The following is a 17850-nucleotide window of genomic DNA, read 5'->3' as shown; positions in this document are numbered from 1 at the left end:
TAGTCAATCTGCCTGACCCATGCTCATTTACTCAACCTATCTACATCTCTCTGCATCCTCTGCACAATGTTTTCTCACTCAATTTAGTGTCATCAGCAAACTTAAATATTCTACACTTACCAGCTTCCAGTTGTTCATGTATATAGGGTGAACAGTTGCAGAGGCAGCAAAATCATTGTAAACAGTAAGATTTAGAACTCATCCCAAAACATCAAAAGAAACAGAAACATTTATTGCAGTTAAATGTATTTGGTAATGAACTTGAAAAGCTATGATCTATAGTAACTGCTGGGTGGAATTAGATTGACAGTCTTTTTCATCTGGCACAGACATGATGGAACAGCTCCTCCTGCGTTGTAAACTTTCGATCATTCCATGTCTTATCTGAAACAAATTCCCATTGCATGGTCGTAAAGATGTACTCTTTACATTGATGCTTTGATTGGTATTGAGTAAATTGCAGAAAGATAAACAAATGTGACTGAGTTCAGAATTTCAATGTACTAACACATTTCTCATCAATTTCATGGCCAGCCTTACAGGATAGCCCCTTGGCAAGATTCCTATTTCTGATGTGCATTAAATTGATAATGGAAAAATATCACTGAAAATAATTCCCCTCCGTGAATTGAAAAGTTGCACTAAATTTTAATCAATGATAATTTGACATTGATTCCCAATTCTCTTTATACAGAACTGTGCTAAAACTATGTTAATATGATGTCAGGCAAACCTAATCTGCTAAAATCAGAAGAGCTGATTAACTAAATGCTCATCATGTTTACAACACAGGACTCTTTTGTTAATCATACCATCAACACAAAGGCACATACACACACTTCAGGCAAACAAATAATGCCAATAAACCTGATGAACACCACTTACTTTTGCATATGATTTTCTAAATTAAATTGATCACAATGTGATCAGTTCCATAACTGTAAACAAGCCAATCAAATAAATTACTTTTCCTTTAATACTCGCATTGAAAAAGTTATAGAAAATGCTGGGGATACTCAGTTGCTCAAACATCTGTAGAAAGAAAAAAAAAGTCCAATATTTCAGGACATTGGCTGCTAAAATTTTGTTTCTGTTCCTCTGTCCAAAGTGATACCTAACCTGGTGAGTATCAATAACATCTTGCTTTTACTTCAGATTCCAGCACTTGCAGATTTTTGTTTGTGAATTGAGAAATAACTTGTAGTCATTTAAATTGAGAGTATGTGACATTTACAAATTTTATGCCGTTGAAGTAAGCCAATAGCAAACCCCAAATTAAACTGTAAATTGCACCTCTGAATATAACAAACTGCTTGACTTACTGTTCATAGGTGTCAAACCCACTGGATCTAAAAGTTAGTTTTTCCTGAAAGAGAACAGAAATTGAAGAGTGGTTACTGCATGCCTCTAACCACCATAACAGTTTCACTAACTCAACAGTAACATTCACTGCTTGAAATATACTCTCAGATGCTACATGACCGGCTAAGTTTCTCTAGCAGTTCGTGTATTTCTCCAGATTCCAGCATCTGCAATCTTTTCTACCTACACTTCTCCCAACTCATTCTTCAGTTTCTCTTTCACATAATCCATCATTCTCTAGATTATAATCCTGACAACCGACATCATCTGCACTATAGCATTGGGTCTCAAATTAAGTCATTTTTGTTCTGCACAATTTTCATTGATATTTCCACAACAAAGACCAGCATCCATCTGAACATTATCAGAACTTACTTACCCAAATCAGAGTGAGCATTGAGTAGAGCTGCTGGAAGAGCCATGGACACTTTACTCAGAAATCAATGAAACTAGAAAGGAATGAATTCGGTTAAGCCCTATTCAATTTCATAAGAAGCCAGAATGAGGGAGTAGCAGTAGGAGGGCAAGTGCAACCACAGTCAAGGCACCAAGAGAGGAAGAAGCGTGCAACCAGGGACAATGGGTGGCAGGCACAAATGTACTTCAGTTAAATCCTATCAAAACATTTCTATAACCTTTGATGCAAGCGTTAACAAAACAATAAAGGCCTTGATTTTTTATAAATCATCACTAATAGATTAAGGAATATAATTTGGGGAGTAATCCCCAAGGAACCAACTCTTGGCTCTCAATTGTCTTTTTATGTATATTGATGACTTGGAGGGGATACAAAATGAAAGGTTTCCAATAACACTAAAATATATGAAAAGGCATGTTGTGATAAGAACATTGTTATTGTGGAATTGGATTTAGATAGATAGAGTAAAAGCTGAAAAACCAGCAAATGGAGTTTTCTGTGTGGAAGTATGAGGTCGTGAACTTCAGCATTTCTATTTTCTAACTTTCTAAATAGAAAATGCAAATAAATAACATTTCGGAGGGATCTAAGTCTTCCGGTGCATGAATGCTGTCTCCAAACAAGGAACAGCCCTCTGACACATTTCAACTTGTAGTCAGAGATTTCAACCAGGCTTAAAGAAAATGCTGCCCAATTATCACCAGTATATAACCTGTAGCACCAGAGGCCCCAACATCCACGACCACTGCTATATTAACATAAGGTATGCCTACCATTCCTTGCCTAGACCACATTTTAGTAAATCAGATCACTTGGTTGTCTCCTCTTACCTGCATAGAGGCAGAGCCTAAAAAGAAAGGCTTCAGAGATTAAGACAAGAAAGAGGTAGTTGCAGGAGGCAGAGAAGTGATTAAAGGATTAATTTGAGTCAGGAGACTGGGCCATGCTCAAGCACTCATGTACAGATCTGAATGAATACACCATGGTTGTAACAGACTTCATTAAGACAGCTGTAGACGACTGTGTCCCCACTAAATCGTTCAGTGTCTTCCCCAATCAGAAACCCTAAATGAACTATGAGATCCAGAGGCATTCAAGTCTGGAGAACTAAAAAAGCTACAAGAGATGCAGGAATGATCTCCAAAAAGAGAACATAAAGGTGAAATGGAAATTCCAGGACAAACCTGAATTAACAAAGGACGCTCGACAGCAATGGCAGGGCAAGAATGCTATCACCTCCTACAAAGTTAAATGAAGTAACATGTAGAGATAGCAGGACTTAGCTTCCAGATAAGCTCAAAGCCTTCTCTAATTGCTTTGACCATCAGAACATGGAGAAAACATTGAGAACCCCACATGCCCTGATGATCCTGTGAGCTCAGTCTCTGAAGCTGACATGCAGGCTGCCTTCAGGATGGTGAATCCACAGAAAGCATCTGGACCAGATAGGGTACCAGACCATGTACTAAAGACCTGTGCAAATCAACTAGCTGGCATGTTCATTGAGATCTTTAACCTCTCACTTCGACAGTGAGGTATCTACCTGCTTCAAATAGGCTTCAAGAAGAGCATGGTGACCTGCCTCACTGACCATCAGCCAGTTGCACTTACGTCCACAGTGATGAAGTGTTTAAAGAGGTTGGTGATGAAACATCCCAGCTCCTGCCCAAGAGGTAACTTGGATCAGCTCTAATTTGCCTACTGGAGCAACAGATGCACAGCAGATGCTGTCTCACTGGCTCTTCATTCAATCCTGAAACATACGGACAGCAAAGATGCATACATCAGGATGTTCTTTTTCAACTACAGCTCAGTACTTAATACCATCATCCCCTCAAAATTAATCAATAAGCTCTACAACCTTGGTTTCAATAACTCCTGGATCCTGGATTTCCTTGCTTGTAGACCACAGTCAGTTCCGAATGACAACAACATCTCCTCCACGATTTCTATCAACATAGGTGTGCCACAAGGTTGTGTGCTTAGCACCGTGCTCTACTCGCTTTACACCTATAACTACATCGCTAAGTACAGCTCCAATGCCACATTCAGTTTTGCTGATGACACCATTGTGAGCCTAATCAAAGGTGATGAATCAGCATACAGGTGAGAGATTGAAAATTTGGCTGAATGGTGTCATAACAGCAACCTCTCACTCATCAATGAGCCAATCCTCAGAGGAGGACCAGAGGTGTGGCTTTACATTCCTGGTTGTCACTATTCCAGAGAACCTGCCCTGCACCCAGCACACAAGTAAATAAAAACACGTGCAAATAAAAACACGGCAATGCCTCTACTTCCTTAGGAATCTGTGGATATTTAGCATGACATCTAAAACTTTGGCAAACTTCAGTGGAGGGTATACTGACTGACTGCTTATAGGCCTGGTATGGAAACACCAATGCCTTTGAATAGAAAATCTTACAAAAGGTAGTGGGTTAGGCTCAACACATCACAGGTAAAGCCCTCCCAACCATTGGACACATCTACATGTTACACTGTCGTCAGAAAGTAGCATCCATTATCATAAATCCCCAGCACCCAGATCATGCTCTCTTTTCTCTGCTGCCATCAGGTAAAAGGTAAAAAGTACAAGAGCATCAGGACTCACACCACCAGATTCAAAAACAGTTACTACCCCTCATCCATCAGGCTCTTGAATAAAAGGGAATAACTACACTCACTCAAATTAGTGTCACAGTATCATTACAAGTGCACAGATGTACTGTAAATATTAGAAGAAGTAGAAAGAATAAGAAATAAAGTTACCACAAACATTCTAACTGGAGGGGGTCATCACCTTCCCCAGCTACAGGTTGACTCATTATAGAGCCTAATGGGCAAGGGCAATAATGACCTCATATAGTGCTCATTGGGGAGCACAGTTATCTTAGTCTATTACGAAAAGTGCTCCTCTGTTCAGCCAAGGAGGCATGCAGAGGGTGAGAAACATTGTCCAGAATTGCCAGGATTTTCCGCAAGGTCCTTTGTTCTACCACAGCCTCCAGTGTGTCCAGTTTGACTCCTACAGAGCCAGCCTATTTAATCAGTTTACTGAGCCCGCTGGCATCACCCGTGTTGATGCCATTGCCCCAGGACAATACCACATGGAAGATTGTACTGGTGACAACACACTGGCAAAAAATGTGAAGGAGAGGCCTGAATACTCTAAAGGACCTCAGTCTGCTCAGGAAGTAGAGGCAACTCTGGCCCTTCTTATACACAGCCTCTACTTCAATGCTCCACTCAAGTCTGTCATCCAGGTGCACCCCCAGGTACTTGTAGATCCTCACCACATCAACAGAAACAGAGAGCAATGCAGGAATTTAGGAAGACTTTAGTCTTTCTAAAGTCCATCACCATCTCCTTTGTCTTAATGATGATTCAGCCTGCACCTTTTGACAAAGTCCTCCCCTGGCAGGGCCCTGTATTCATCCTCCCAACATACACCCAACTATTGCTGAGTCATTTCTGCTGATGACATGACTCAGTCTTGTATCCGAAGTCCAAGGTATACCAGGTAAACAGGAAGGGACCCCAGTGCTGCTTATAACCACGTCTGACACAGAGCTGTGAAGCAACACAAACTGTAGTCTGCCAGTCAGGTAGTCCATTATCCAGGATACAATGGAAGTGCCCATCTGCATTGAACGCAGCTTTTCCCCCAGCAATGAAGGCTATATGGTATTGAAAGCACTTGAGATATCAAAAAAACAGTGCAGCCCTCTTGTCCAAATGGGAGTAGGCTCTGTTCAACAGGTAGATAACAACATCATCAACTTCAGTGTGCTCTTGGTAGACAAACCACAGGGGATCAAGGCTGAACAGACCAGGGCACATACGTGAGCCAGGACCTGCCTCTCTAGGTTGACGGTTGAAGAATTATGGTATAGGCCCCCAAATTCTAAGAACTTTCTATAGGGGCACTATTGACTGGCTGCATCACTGCCTGGTATGGGAACTGTATTTCCCTCAATCACAGGACTCTGCAGAACATGGTGCGGACAGCCCACCGCTTCTGTGGATGTGACCTTCCCACTATTCAGGACATTTACAAAGTCAGGTGTGTAAAAAGGGCCTGAAGGATCATTGGAGGCCCAAGTCACTCCAACCACAAAGTGTTCCAGTTGCTACCATCCAGGAAACAGTACCGCAGCATAAAAGCCAGGACCAATAGGCTCCGGGACAGCTTCTTCCACCAAGCCATTAGACTGCTTAATTCATGCTGACGCAACTGTTTTTCGATACTATATTGACTATCCTGTTGTATATAAGATTTACTGTAATTGCACATTTAGACAGAGACGTGTAAAGATTTTTACTCCACATGTATATGAAGGATGTTAGTAATAAAGTCAGTTCAATTCAATTCTAGGGTATTCATGATATGTGAGGTCAGGGCCACTGGAAGGTAATCATTCAACACTTTTGGTTGGCCCTTTTTGGGTACTGGGATGACACATTATGTTTTCCACACTGTCTGGACCCTTTCCTGGCTGAGAGATTAAAAGTGCACTGGAGAACTCCGCATAACTGCTCTGCACACTCCTTCAGGACCTTGGGTTCACACCATCCAATCCCTTGACCTTTATCTTCCTCAGCACGTTTCAATTCCTCCCTATCTCCTGATCCAAAGGCTCTCTTTTTATGGTTGAGAAGAGCCTTTAGTATTGACCCATGGTTTGTTGTGAGGAAAGCAGCAACCAGTCCTTGCTGGTATTATCAGGAGTTAATGTAGCTAGTGATGCAATCAGCAAGTCAATTAATGTCCTTCCCACATGGTTTACAAAGCACATTCCAGTCAGTAACCTCAAAGCAGCTCCCGATGGCCTCTGGAGACCATTTCTTTATTATCTTCGTCATAGCTAGCTGTTGCTGTACTTTGGGCTTATGCAATGGCATGAGCTGAATCAAGTTGTGATCTGATCTTTGAAGAGAGGGGAGGAGAAGATAAAATGTTATCTTTAATATTTGCATACAAGAGATCAGGTGTTATATTTTCTCTTGTATGACACTTTACAAAATGTACTTTGATAATAAATTTACTTTGAACTTTGAATCACGAAGATAGCAGGTAGGCCCGACAAGCAGTTAAGGTGGCAAACAGGGATTAGACCTTCAAAAAGAAGAAATGCAGTTACAATTTTATTGGGTGTTGATCAGGCTATACCTGGAATACTACAATTAGTCCCATTACCTAAAAAAAGACAGTAGCAGTAGAGGATGTCTAATGGAAATTCACCAGACCAATTCTCAGGATAACTTTGATGATGGAGGATGGTAGAACAATGACTGGAGCTTGGGAGCAATTCAGAAGGTGCAGGATCGGTTCATCGTAAAGAAGCAGTATTCTAAAGGGAGAAACAGGCAACTGTGGCTCCACAAGGGAAGTCAAAAACAATATAAAAGCCTTCAAGAATGCGAGATTCTGGAATGGTTCCAGAGGACTGGAAAATTGCAAAATGTCACTCCACTCTTTAAGGGAGGATGGCCAAAGGACAAAAAAATTATAGACTATTTAGCTTAATTTCAGTGGTTGACAAGACTGAAAAGTCCAACAGGATGAGGTTTCGAGGTACCTGGAGTACACAATAAAATAGCTGAAGTCAGCATAATTTCTTAAGGGGAAATCTTGCCTGACAAATCTGTTGGAAATTTTTGATGAAGTAACGGGCAGGATAGACAAAGGAAAGTCAATGGATGTTGTTCACTTACTCTTTGATGAGATGCTGCACATGAGGCTCTTAAACAAGAGCCCATGGCATTTCAGGAAAGATAACAGCAGACACAAAAGAGTGGCTGACTGGTAGATGGCAAAGGGGTGGGGGGAATAAATGTGCCATTTTCTGGTTGGTCGCTGGTCACTTGTGGTGTTCTGCAGGAGTCGGTGTTGAATCCGCTACTTTTCACATTATATGTAAATGACCCGCATAATAGAACTGGTGGCTTTGTGGCTATATTTGTGGATGTTACAAACATAGGTGAAAGGGCAGATAGTGTTGAAGCAGGGAGTCTGCAGGAGAATGGAAAGGTTAGTAGAATGGGAAAAGAAGTGTAAATGGAATGGAGTGTATGGTCACACGTTCTGGAAGGAATAAAGGCAGACCATTTTCTGATTGGGAGCAAATTCAGAAAATGGAAATACAAAGGAACTTGGGATTAATTTGCAGGTTGAGTCAGTAATAAGGAAGGCAAATATAGTATTTGCATTCATTTCAAGAGGACTTGGGTATAAAAACAAGGATGTAATGCTAAGCTTTAGAAGGCATTGGTCAGACACATGTGGAATATTATGAATGATTCTTGGTCTCATTTCTAACAAAGGATGTGCTGGCATTGGAGAGAATCCAGATTAAGTTCACAAGAATGGTCCCAGGAACGAACAAGTTAACATATGAGTATGATGATTTTTGGACTATACTCAATGAAGTTTAGAAGAATGAAAGGAGATCTCATTGAAATTACCAAATATTGAAAGGCCTAGATAGAATGGATGTGAAAAGGACGTTACCTACAGTGGGCAAGTCTAGAATAGAAGGATGTCTTTTCATCAGAATCAGATTTATCGTCACTGACATACAGTGCTTATAAAAAGTATTCAAACCCCTTGGAAGTTTTCATGTTTTATAACATTGAATTACAATGGATTTAATTTGGCTTTTTGACACTGATCACACTGGACAACAAATTTTTTCAAAAATGTTGCTTCCTTAGAATTTTTTTTTGTTTATGATAGACTGCTTGAAACATTCGGAATGTTTCTGAGATCCCGTCTCGTTCACCTAAACTCCAGGTAATGCAGCCCAAGAGCTGCCAGACATTCCTCACACAGTAACCCTTTCATTCCTGGAATCATTCTCTTGAATCTTCTCTGAAGCCTCTCTAATGAGTGTATATCCTTTCTAAAATAAGGAGCCCAAAACTGCACACAATACTCCAAATGTGGTCTCACGAGTGCCTTACAGAGCCTCAACATCACATCCCTGCTCTTACATTCTATACCTCTAGAAATGAATGCCAGCATTGCTTTCACCTTCTTCACCAACAACTCAACTTGCACGTTAACTTTTAAGGTATCCTGCACAAGAATTCCCAAGTCCCTTTGCATCACTCCATTTTGAATTCTCTCTCCATCTAAATAAAAGTCTGCCCATTTATTTCTTCCACCAAAGTGCATGACCATACACTTTCCAACATTTTATTTAATTTGACACTTCATTGCCCATTCCCTGAAACTATCCAAGTCTCTCTGTAGGTTCTTTGTTTCCTCAGCAAAACCCGCTCCTCCCCCCATCTCTGTACCATCGGCCAATTTAGCCACAAATCCATTAATCCCACAGTCCAAATCACTGACATACATCGTAAAAAGCAGCAGTCCCAACATTGACCCCTGTGGAACTCCACTGGGAACGAGGTGCCAGCCAGAATAGGATCTCTTTATTACTACTCTCTGTTCTCTGCCAATCAGCCAATGCTCCACCCATGCCAGTAACTCCCCTGTAATTCCATGGGATCTTATCTTACTAAACAGCCTCATGTGCGGCACCCTGTCAAAGGCCTTCTGAAAATCCAAGTACACCACATTCACTGCATCTCCTTTGTCTACCCTGCTTGTAATTTCCTTAAAAAATTGCAGTAGGTTATTCAGGCAGGATTTTCCTTTCCTGAAACCATGCTGGCTTTGGTCTATCTTGTCATGTGCCTCCAGGTATTCTGTAATTTCATCCCTAACAATCGATTCCAACAATTCCCAACCACTGATGTCAGGCTAACAGGTCTATAGTTTCCTTTCTGCTGTCTCCCACCCTTCTTAAATATGAGAGCAACATTTGCAATTTTCCAGTCATCTGGTACAATGCCAGAATCTATCAATTCTTGCAAGATCATTGTTAATGCCTCTGCAATCTCTCCAGCTACTTCCTTCAGAACTCAAGGATACATTTAATCAGGTCCAGGAGATTTATCAACCCTCAAACCATTAAGCTTCCTGAGCACCTTCTCAGTCTTAATTTTCACTGCACATACTTCATTTCCCTGACACTCCTGAATGTCCAATATACTGCAGATGTCTTCCACTGTGAAGACTGATACAAAATACACATTCAGTTCCTCTGCCATCGCTGTGTCTCTCATTACAATATCTCCTGCGTCATTTTCCATTGGTCCTATAATCTACCCTCAACTCTCTTTTATCCTTTATATACTTAAAAAAGCTTTCAGTATCTTCTCTGATATTAGTTGCCAACTTCCTTTTACAATTCATCTTTTCCCTCCTAATGACCTTCTTAGTTTCCTTCTGCAAGTTTTTTAAAAAGCTTCCCAATCCTCTATCTTCCCACTAGCTTTGGTTTCTTTGTATGCCCTCTCTTCTGCTTTTACTTTGGCTCTGACTTGACTGACCTCACAGTAGTGTCCGTCTTCCATATAAAAACAAATTCTTATTTGGAGTACATCTGTCTTGCACTTACCTCATTTTTCACAGAAACTCCAGCCATTGCTACTCTGTTGTCCTTCCTGCTAGTGTCCCTTTCCAGTCAACCTTGGCCAGATCTCCTCTCATGCCATTCTAATTTCGATTATTCTACTGAAATACTGACAGTTTGGGATTTAGTATCTCCTTCTCAAATTTCAAAGTGAACTTGATCATATTATGATCACTGTTCCCTAATGTTGTAAAACAATAAAACATGAAAACTTCTTGGGGGAGGGGAGAGAATATTTTTTATAGGCACCATCTGCCATGAAATTTGTTTTGCAGCAGCAGTACAGTGTTATACACAAAAATAACTACAATAATGTTACAATAATATATAAAAATAAATTTGTGCAAAAAAAGCTAAAAAAAAAAGAGGTCTTGTTCATGGACCATTCAGAAATCTGATGGTAGAGGGCAAGAACCTGACCATAAAATGTTCAGTGTGCATTTCCAGGCTCCTGTAACTCCTCCCCGATGCTAGTAATTAGAAAGGGCATGTTCTGGATGGTAAAGGTCCATCATAATAGATGCTGCCTTCTTGAAGCATCATCTTTTGAAGATGGTCTCGATGGTGGGGAAGCTAGTGCCCATGGTAGGGCTGGCTGAGTTTACCTTGTTCAATCCTGTGCATTGGAGCCTCCATACCAGACAGTGATGCAACCACTTAGAATGATCTCCACAGTACATCTGTAGAATTTGCTGGAATCTTTGATAACTAGAAAATCTCTTCAAATTCCTAATGAAATATCACTGCTGGCGTGCCTTCTTCATAATTACATTATGTGTTGGGCCCAGGACAGACCAGGGATGTTGATACCCAAGTACTTGAAGCTGCCACCCTTTCCACTGCTGACCACTCAATGAGAATGGCTGTATGTTCTCCTGATTCCCCTTCCTGAAGTCCACAATCAATTCCTTGGTCTTACTGACATTGAGTGCAAAGTTGTTAGGACACCACTCAACCAGCTGATCTATCTCACTCCTGTCTGCCTCCTTGTCACTATCTGAGATTCTTCCAACGTAAGTGTGCCATCAGAGAATTTATAGTGTTTGAGCCATACCTAGCCACAGACTTGTGTGTAGAGAGAGTGGAACAGTGGGCTAAGCACACATCATTGTGGCAAGCTTCAACACTGCGTAGGACACGTGATTTCCAATCAACACTGACTGTGGTCTCCCAATGAGGAAGTAAAGGGTCCTAATGCAGAGGGAGGTACAGGGGCCCAGGTTTGTAAACTTGTTAATTCATACTTGAGGGTTAATGGTGTTGAATGTTGAGTTGTAAACATGCTGTTGTCCAGGTGGTCCAAAGCCAGATGGCAAATTATTGCAATTGCATCCATTGTAGAACTGTTGTGGCAGTAGGCAAATTGCAGCAGGTCCAAGGCTTTGCTCAGACAGGAGTTAATTCTAGCCATACAAAATCTATCAAAGCATTTCATCATAGTAGATATGAGCACCACTGGATAATTGTCACTGAGGCAGCTCACCCTGCTCTTCCTGGGCACTGGAATGACTGCCCTTTCGAAGCAGATGGGAACCTTCGACTGCAGCAGTGAGGAACTGAAGACGTCTTGAACATTCCAGCCAGTTGGTTGACACACGTTTTCTGGGCCCTGCCAAGTACACCATTGAGGCCCATTAGAAGAGAGATGAAAGGCAATTTCTTTAGCCAGAGGGTGGTGAAGATGTGCAATTCATTACTACAGACAACTATAGAAGCCAAGGCATTGGGTAGATTTAAAGCGGGGGGGCAGGTGATAAGTTATTGATTAGTAAGGGAGTCAACAGTTGTGGGGCGAAGGCAGGAGTGCGGGGTCGAGAGGGAAAATAATTCAATCATGATCAAGTGGCGGAGCACACTTGATGAGCCAAAAAGCCCAATTCTGCTTGTGTTGCCTTTATGGCAGTTAGTTAGTTTATAATATTTTCGCTTAGTAATTCGTTTGTTAGCATTTTAGTTAAAGTTAGGATTGTTTAAAGTAAATTCGTTGTCTGTGATATATTGTGGCATGCGATGACATCACATCCGGTTTCGCCGCGTCTTGTGGGAAAATACCGGTTTGAAGAAACGGGAAGGTGGGGGTCACACATGTGCAAGTCCAGCGCAAGAAAAGTTGTCTTTCTAGGCACTAGAAACATAGTGGAAGCAACGCCGTAAGTCATGAGATCATTGATATGTTGAATTAAAATGTTAACGCCGATCCTGTTAAAACTAACAACGGTCGATAAGGTTTATGTTTTCGTTAGTTAAAGAGTTGCAGATAGTTTGTGTTGAAGTGTATTTAAAGTAGTCAATGGCGTAGGTAGATTCTGACTGTATGCTGCACTTTAATGTAATGTAGTAGTTGTAGTTTTACTTTTACAAGTATTTATGATGTAAATGTAATATCAAGAAGGAAACAAATGCTGTACAAATCTTGTATTGTTTTATCAACAGTTTTCACCATACGTTAATGTGGAAGAGTGAACAGTAAATGGTTAACCTTACTGCGACCTTGTTTTCATTGACTACGGTTTACCTCTGTGTTTAGTTCGGCGTTCCGTTACACCCGAGCGAGAACACTACACTGCTATCTTTTATGGTAAATACTGTAGCAAACATGGTAAAGACAGTAACCTGACAAACAAGTTCCAATCTTTGTCAGAAGACCAGCTATACTGAAATGACCACATTAACAAGTTTTCCATTAGTGGCATTTGACTATTTCTGCTGCAGGACGATTAAGAAAACACTTGAATCATAAAATAGTTCTACTGAAGTCAGCATAAACAATTGCAGACAATTACTGCTTTCCATCTGACAAGAAATCATTATTCCAGTTTCATCAAGTGGTAGCACTGATGCAGCTCCAAAGCAGAAACCTAGTTAATAGCTAAACAGATTTAGATGCCTCCAGGCATGTAAACAACAGGGAATTTCTAGATATCTACACCATCTGGAAGCACAACTTTCAGTCATGTTGACTGCAAACAAATAGTAAACAAGGAAACAAAACATTGATAATTCTCTGGGGAAAGAACTTGCATCAGTGACAACTGGAAGCAAAAGGCCCTTCAACTGCTAAACTCTGACTAGTAAAACATTCCCTTTAACCAGTTAGTGATTCTCCTTTTGCAAACCTCCTGACAATTTACTGAGAAACATTCGTACTAACATGCTTCCATGAATCTAGCCAAGCATTTCCTGCACCCCTTTTCAAATATCATTCGGTCACTGACTCAGTCAGCAGGCACCTAACTCTCCCTCTGCAGATATAACACTTGCAACCTTACAGCCAATGGCATAATCAGTTTTGGTCATCCTGAAAGAGGAAAGATATTTTTAAACTCAAAAGAATACAGAAAATATTTTGAGGAACGTTGCCAAGCCTTTAGAGTCTGAGTTATAGAGAGAGGTTGGACAGGCTAGGGCTTTATTTCTTGGAGCATAGGAGACTAATAAAAGATGATCTTATGGAGTTGTATGGGATCTTGAGAGGTGTAGATAGTCTATGGGAATCAAGAAGTGGAGTGCATAGGTTTAAGGTGAGAGGCGAGGGATTTAATAGGAACTTGAGGAACAATTATTCTTTGCTTGCACGAAGTAATATGGAATGAGATGTCAGGGGAAGTGGCTAAAGCAGGTAGTCTAATAACAGCTTATAAAAAGATGGTAGGCAGGTAAGTGGATTGAAAAGGTTACAAAGATTACTGGCCAAATGAACTACTTTGGCCAGCATGGACTAATTAAACCAAAGGACCTGTTTCTATGCAATATAACTATGACTCCAAGAGGTGATCCCATTGAAATATTCAATATTCTGAAAGGGCTACAGGGAAGATGCTGAAAAGATCCTTTTCTCATGAGTGAGTCTTGCAGCAGGGTTACAGACTCAGTAACAGGGCCCATTTCTAACTGAGAGAAGGAAGAGTTTCTTCTTTGAGAGCTGTGACATTTTCCAAATTATCTATCACAGAATATTGTTCATGCCAAGTCAGAAAATATATTCAACCAATGAGATAGCTCTCTGGACATTGGGGAAATGAAGGCTTATGGGAATCAAAATCATATTATCAGTGACTTACATTATCTGAAATTTCCACATTTGCTATTATTACTTCCTTATTAATGACTTTAATTCCTTTCCAACAATAGGTGCAAGACTAACTGGCTTATAATTATCCACTTTCTGCCTCTCTATTTTGTTTTGAACAGGTACATCATATTGGCAGTTTTCCAATTCTCTGGCACTTTTCTAGAATCCTGATTTTTGGAAAACTATTATACACATACTAGCTCAGCAACCATTTCTTGGATCCTATACAAACCATCTGAGCCAAGAGAAGCAACAGCCTTCAACCCTATTAGCTTGCCAGCATAATGGTAATGCTATTCAATTAGTCAGTATTAATAAGGTGTTTATAACATTTTCTCTTGTAAAGACTGATGCAAAATAACTATTTAAGTCCTCTGCTATTTCATTTTACTCCTGTTTCTCCAGTCAGTGCTTATTTGGTTCTCTGTTAAATCCTTAAAAGAACTGTTACTGTTCATTTTTCTAGCCCTTCAGTAGTTCACTCTCCATTTATTTTTTCCATTATGTTTTCCGAATTTATCCCAGTCCAAATCTATCATTATCGTTTGTCCCCTTATATAGGCTGGACTCCAGTTAATTGGGACACATCAGGCTAAGTACATTTTGGCCCAATTAAGCAACTGCTCCAATTAGCTGAAGTTTCATGGAAATTGTTAAGAAAGTACAAGAGACAAGCTTTTGCTTTAATGAGTAACAATTTATGTATTTAAATAAAATAAGAAAAATCAGAACACTAGCAATAACACCATAGTCCTATTAAACTGCGTTAATTCCTAAAATATAATCAATGGAATTTATCTAGTGTATGCTGTCATGCTCTTATTTAACTGGAAATAAGCATAATCAGCACAGACACCTCGTGAATATAATCAATCCACTGCTTTCTTTGATCATGATAGTGTTGCATGATTGTAGCCAAGAGAACAGTTCAACGATAAAAAGCCTGTTTCACTGGCATTGTAGATATTATCTGCACAAAATGTTTTGAAGTTGGAGAGTTTTGTAGATTTCCCTACTTCTGCACTTACAGCATCAGCATTATCTTTCTCGCTGTGTGCTTTTTTGAATTTAATGCAGTGCCAACATTTTCATTGAGACAATCAACATTTGTTGCTTAAAATCTTCATGACCAGCTTCTTAGCTAGCTCCTTTGACTTGATTTTTTAAACAGTGCTCCACTGACATGCACTTCTTGTCCAGTTACAATCGAAAACAATTGATTGGGATCCTCTTCAACATCTGGATCCGTACCTCCACACTTCTGGTTTTGGGATGTTCTCTGTTGTCCCTCACGTAATGCCTATCCTTCTCACTGTCCATCTTTCAGAAGTATCGAGCATTTAATTGTAGATTTTGGTACCTCAGATATCTCTGCCAGTTTATGATGTGGTGTTAGGCAGATGGCTTTCAATTTGAATGAATGAATGAAATTAATTTATTTCAGTCCGTACAAACATAAAAAGCATAATTTACAGTGATGATTTCATAAGACAAAATTACAACAAAAAACATAGACATTCTTAAAAACAGACCAATAGGGTTTAGGCTGAAGCTACAGCTTATTACGCCTACCCTTCTTACTTATACAACATATCTGGCGTCAATCATCACATCAAAAAATAAAAAATTCATAATCTTTTCACACAAAATCTAATTCTAAATATCATTTATTTACGTTACTCCCATTCATTTTAAATCATTTTATATTTGTTAGTTAAATAATTTTTTAAAACTTTTTTTTTTAAATTGTTAAGTGTAGTGACTGTTTTTAAACTCTTACTACAACTGTTCTATAGATTCACCCCTCTGACTGAAATTGTGATTTTTTACATTTGTTCTTATCCTTTGTTTTTGAAACTTAAATGTTCCTCTCAAATCACGTTGACTTTCTCTTATTTTAAACAATCTTTGGGTACTTTGTGGTAGCTGTCCAGTTCATACTTTATACATAATTTGTATTATTTTGAAATCTACAAAATCTGTGAATTTTAAAGTGTTTAGTTGAATAAGTAGTGGATTGGTTGGGTCATAATAATTTGTCTGACTTACAATTCATATAACTTTCTTTTGAAGTAGAAAAATTGAATTTGTATTTGTTTTGTATGTATTTCCCCATACCTCTACACAGTAAGTCGTATATGGGACTATAAGTGAACAGTAAAATGTATACAAAGATTCCTGATTTAAGAAATCTTGTGCTTTGTACAGTATTGCAACAGATTGACATTTTTGCTTTGACATAATTTATTTGTAGCTTCCAGCTTAACTTACTATCTATTACCACTTCTAAATATTTTGTTTCAGATACTTTATCAATTTCAACATCATTTATTCTAAGTTTACTGTACGAGTCTCCAAATATTATGAATTTAGTTTTACTTAGATTCAGCGATAATTTGTTAGTATCAAACCATTTCTTTATAATTTTTAGTTCTTTCTCCACTGTATCCAAAAGTTGTTTCAGATGTTCCCCACTACAAAATATAGTTGTATCATCAACAAATAATATACATAATTTGGTTCAGTAGGGTAACCTGTTTAGCTACCATCAAATCTTTTCCTAGCATCTTGACAAAGATCTGAATTTTTTTTTAAATCAGAATAAAAAATTATCAAAAATCAGTGCTTTTTGTATCGTGTCCATCAGCCCAAACAGATAACATAACACAAGCACACACAACTGACACTATTAAAAGCTGTTCACTGCTAGCACAGTGTAGTGTCTAATGGTAACACAAGAGCATGCAACTAACGCTACAGTCTCCTGTCCCAATTAATTGGCACATGGTCCCAAATAAACAAAGGGAATCCGGGCTATTTTCTTGATTAGTTTAAGAGTTGTTCCAAATAAGCTACTGCCCTGCTTAACCAATGTCCCAATTAACCAGAATCCACTGAATTTTCTTTTTCAATGTAATAATCATGTTAGGTGTAACCTCTTTGGTTCGCCAGTTGTTTCACTCTCCTGTCGTATCTTTCTTTTTACTGTGATACATTTTTGCTCAATCTATAATCTCCTTTCATCTGCTGTTGAATGTACTTCCTGATAATATAATGGCCAAATAAACCCTCTTTCTATTACTTCATCAAGCAACTCCACTCCATCCGTCAAAAGCAGAATTTCCTGGAGGCCAAACTTTTTAATTCCCATTCGGACATACTGGTCCATGACCTCCTTGTGCCATGATGACACCACTCTCAGGGCGCAGGAGCAACAGCTTATATTCCATCTGGGTAGTCTCCAACCTGATGACGTAAAAGAAATTCCCTCCCCCTCCCCTCTTCTTCTATTCCCCACTCTGGACTCTCTCTTCTCCACCTGCCTGACACCTCCCTCCTGTGCCCCTCCTCCTTCCCTTTCGTCTATGGCCCACTCTCCTCTCCTATCAGACTCCTTCTTCTCTGGCCCTTTACCTTTCCCACTTACTCTGGCTTCACTTATCACCTTCTATCTATCTATCCTCCTTCCCCTGCCCTCTTTCTATTCTGGTGTCTTCCCCCTTCCTTTCCAGTCC

The 17850-nt window shown here is 39.6% G+C and overlaps 1 protein-coding gene across 4 annotated transcripts in view; it reads right to left on the bottom strand.

The window, feature by feature from the left end:
* The window catches only part of tjap1 (tight junction associated protein 1 (peripheral)), a 172661-nt gene that overhangs the window by 149030 nt on the left and 5781 nt on the right, over positions 1-17850 (bottom strand). For 3 of the 4 annotated variants that reach the window (XM_059982620.1, XM_059982618.1, XM_059982622.1), the window contains exon 2: positions 1323-1366. The exons of the other annotated variant lie outside the window; for it this stretch is intronic. The gene's annotated coding sequence lies outside the window, so the exon portion shown is untranslated. The remainder of the gene's footprint in view (positions 1-1322; positions 1367-17850) is intronic. 4 annotated transcript variants of the gene reach the window in all.

Source organism: Hypanus sabinus, chromosome 10, assembly GCF_030144855.1.
Source record: "Hypanus sabinus isolate sHypSab1 chromosome 10, sHypSab1.hap1, whole genome shotgun sequence".
Taxonomy (NCBI): Eukaryota; Metazoa; Chordata; class Chondrichthyes; order Myliobatiformes; family Dasyatidae; genus Hypanus; species Hypanus sabinus.
The sequence above is the reverse complement of the archived record's forward strand: the minus strand, read 5'-3'. Positions and strand labels throughout refer to the sequence as shown.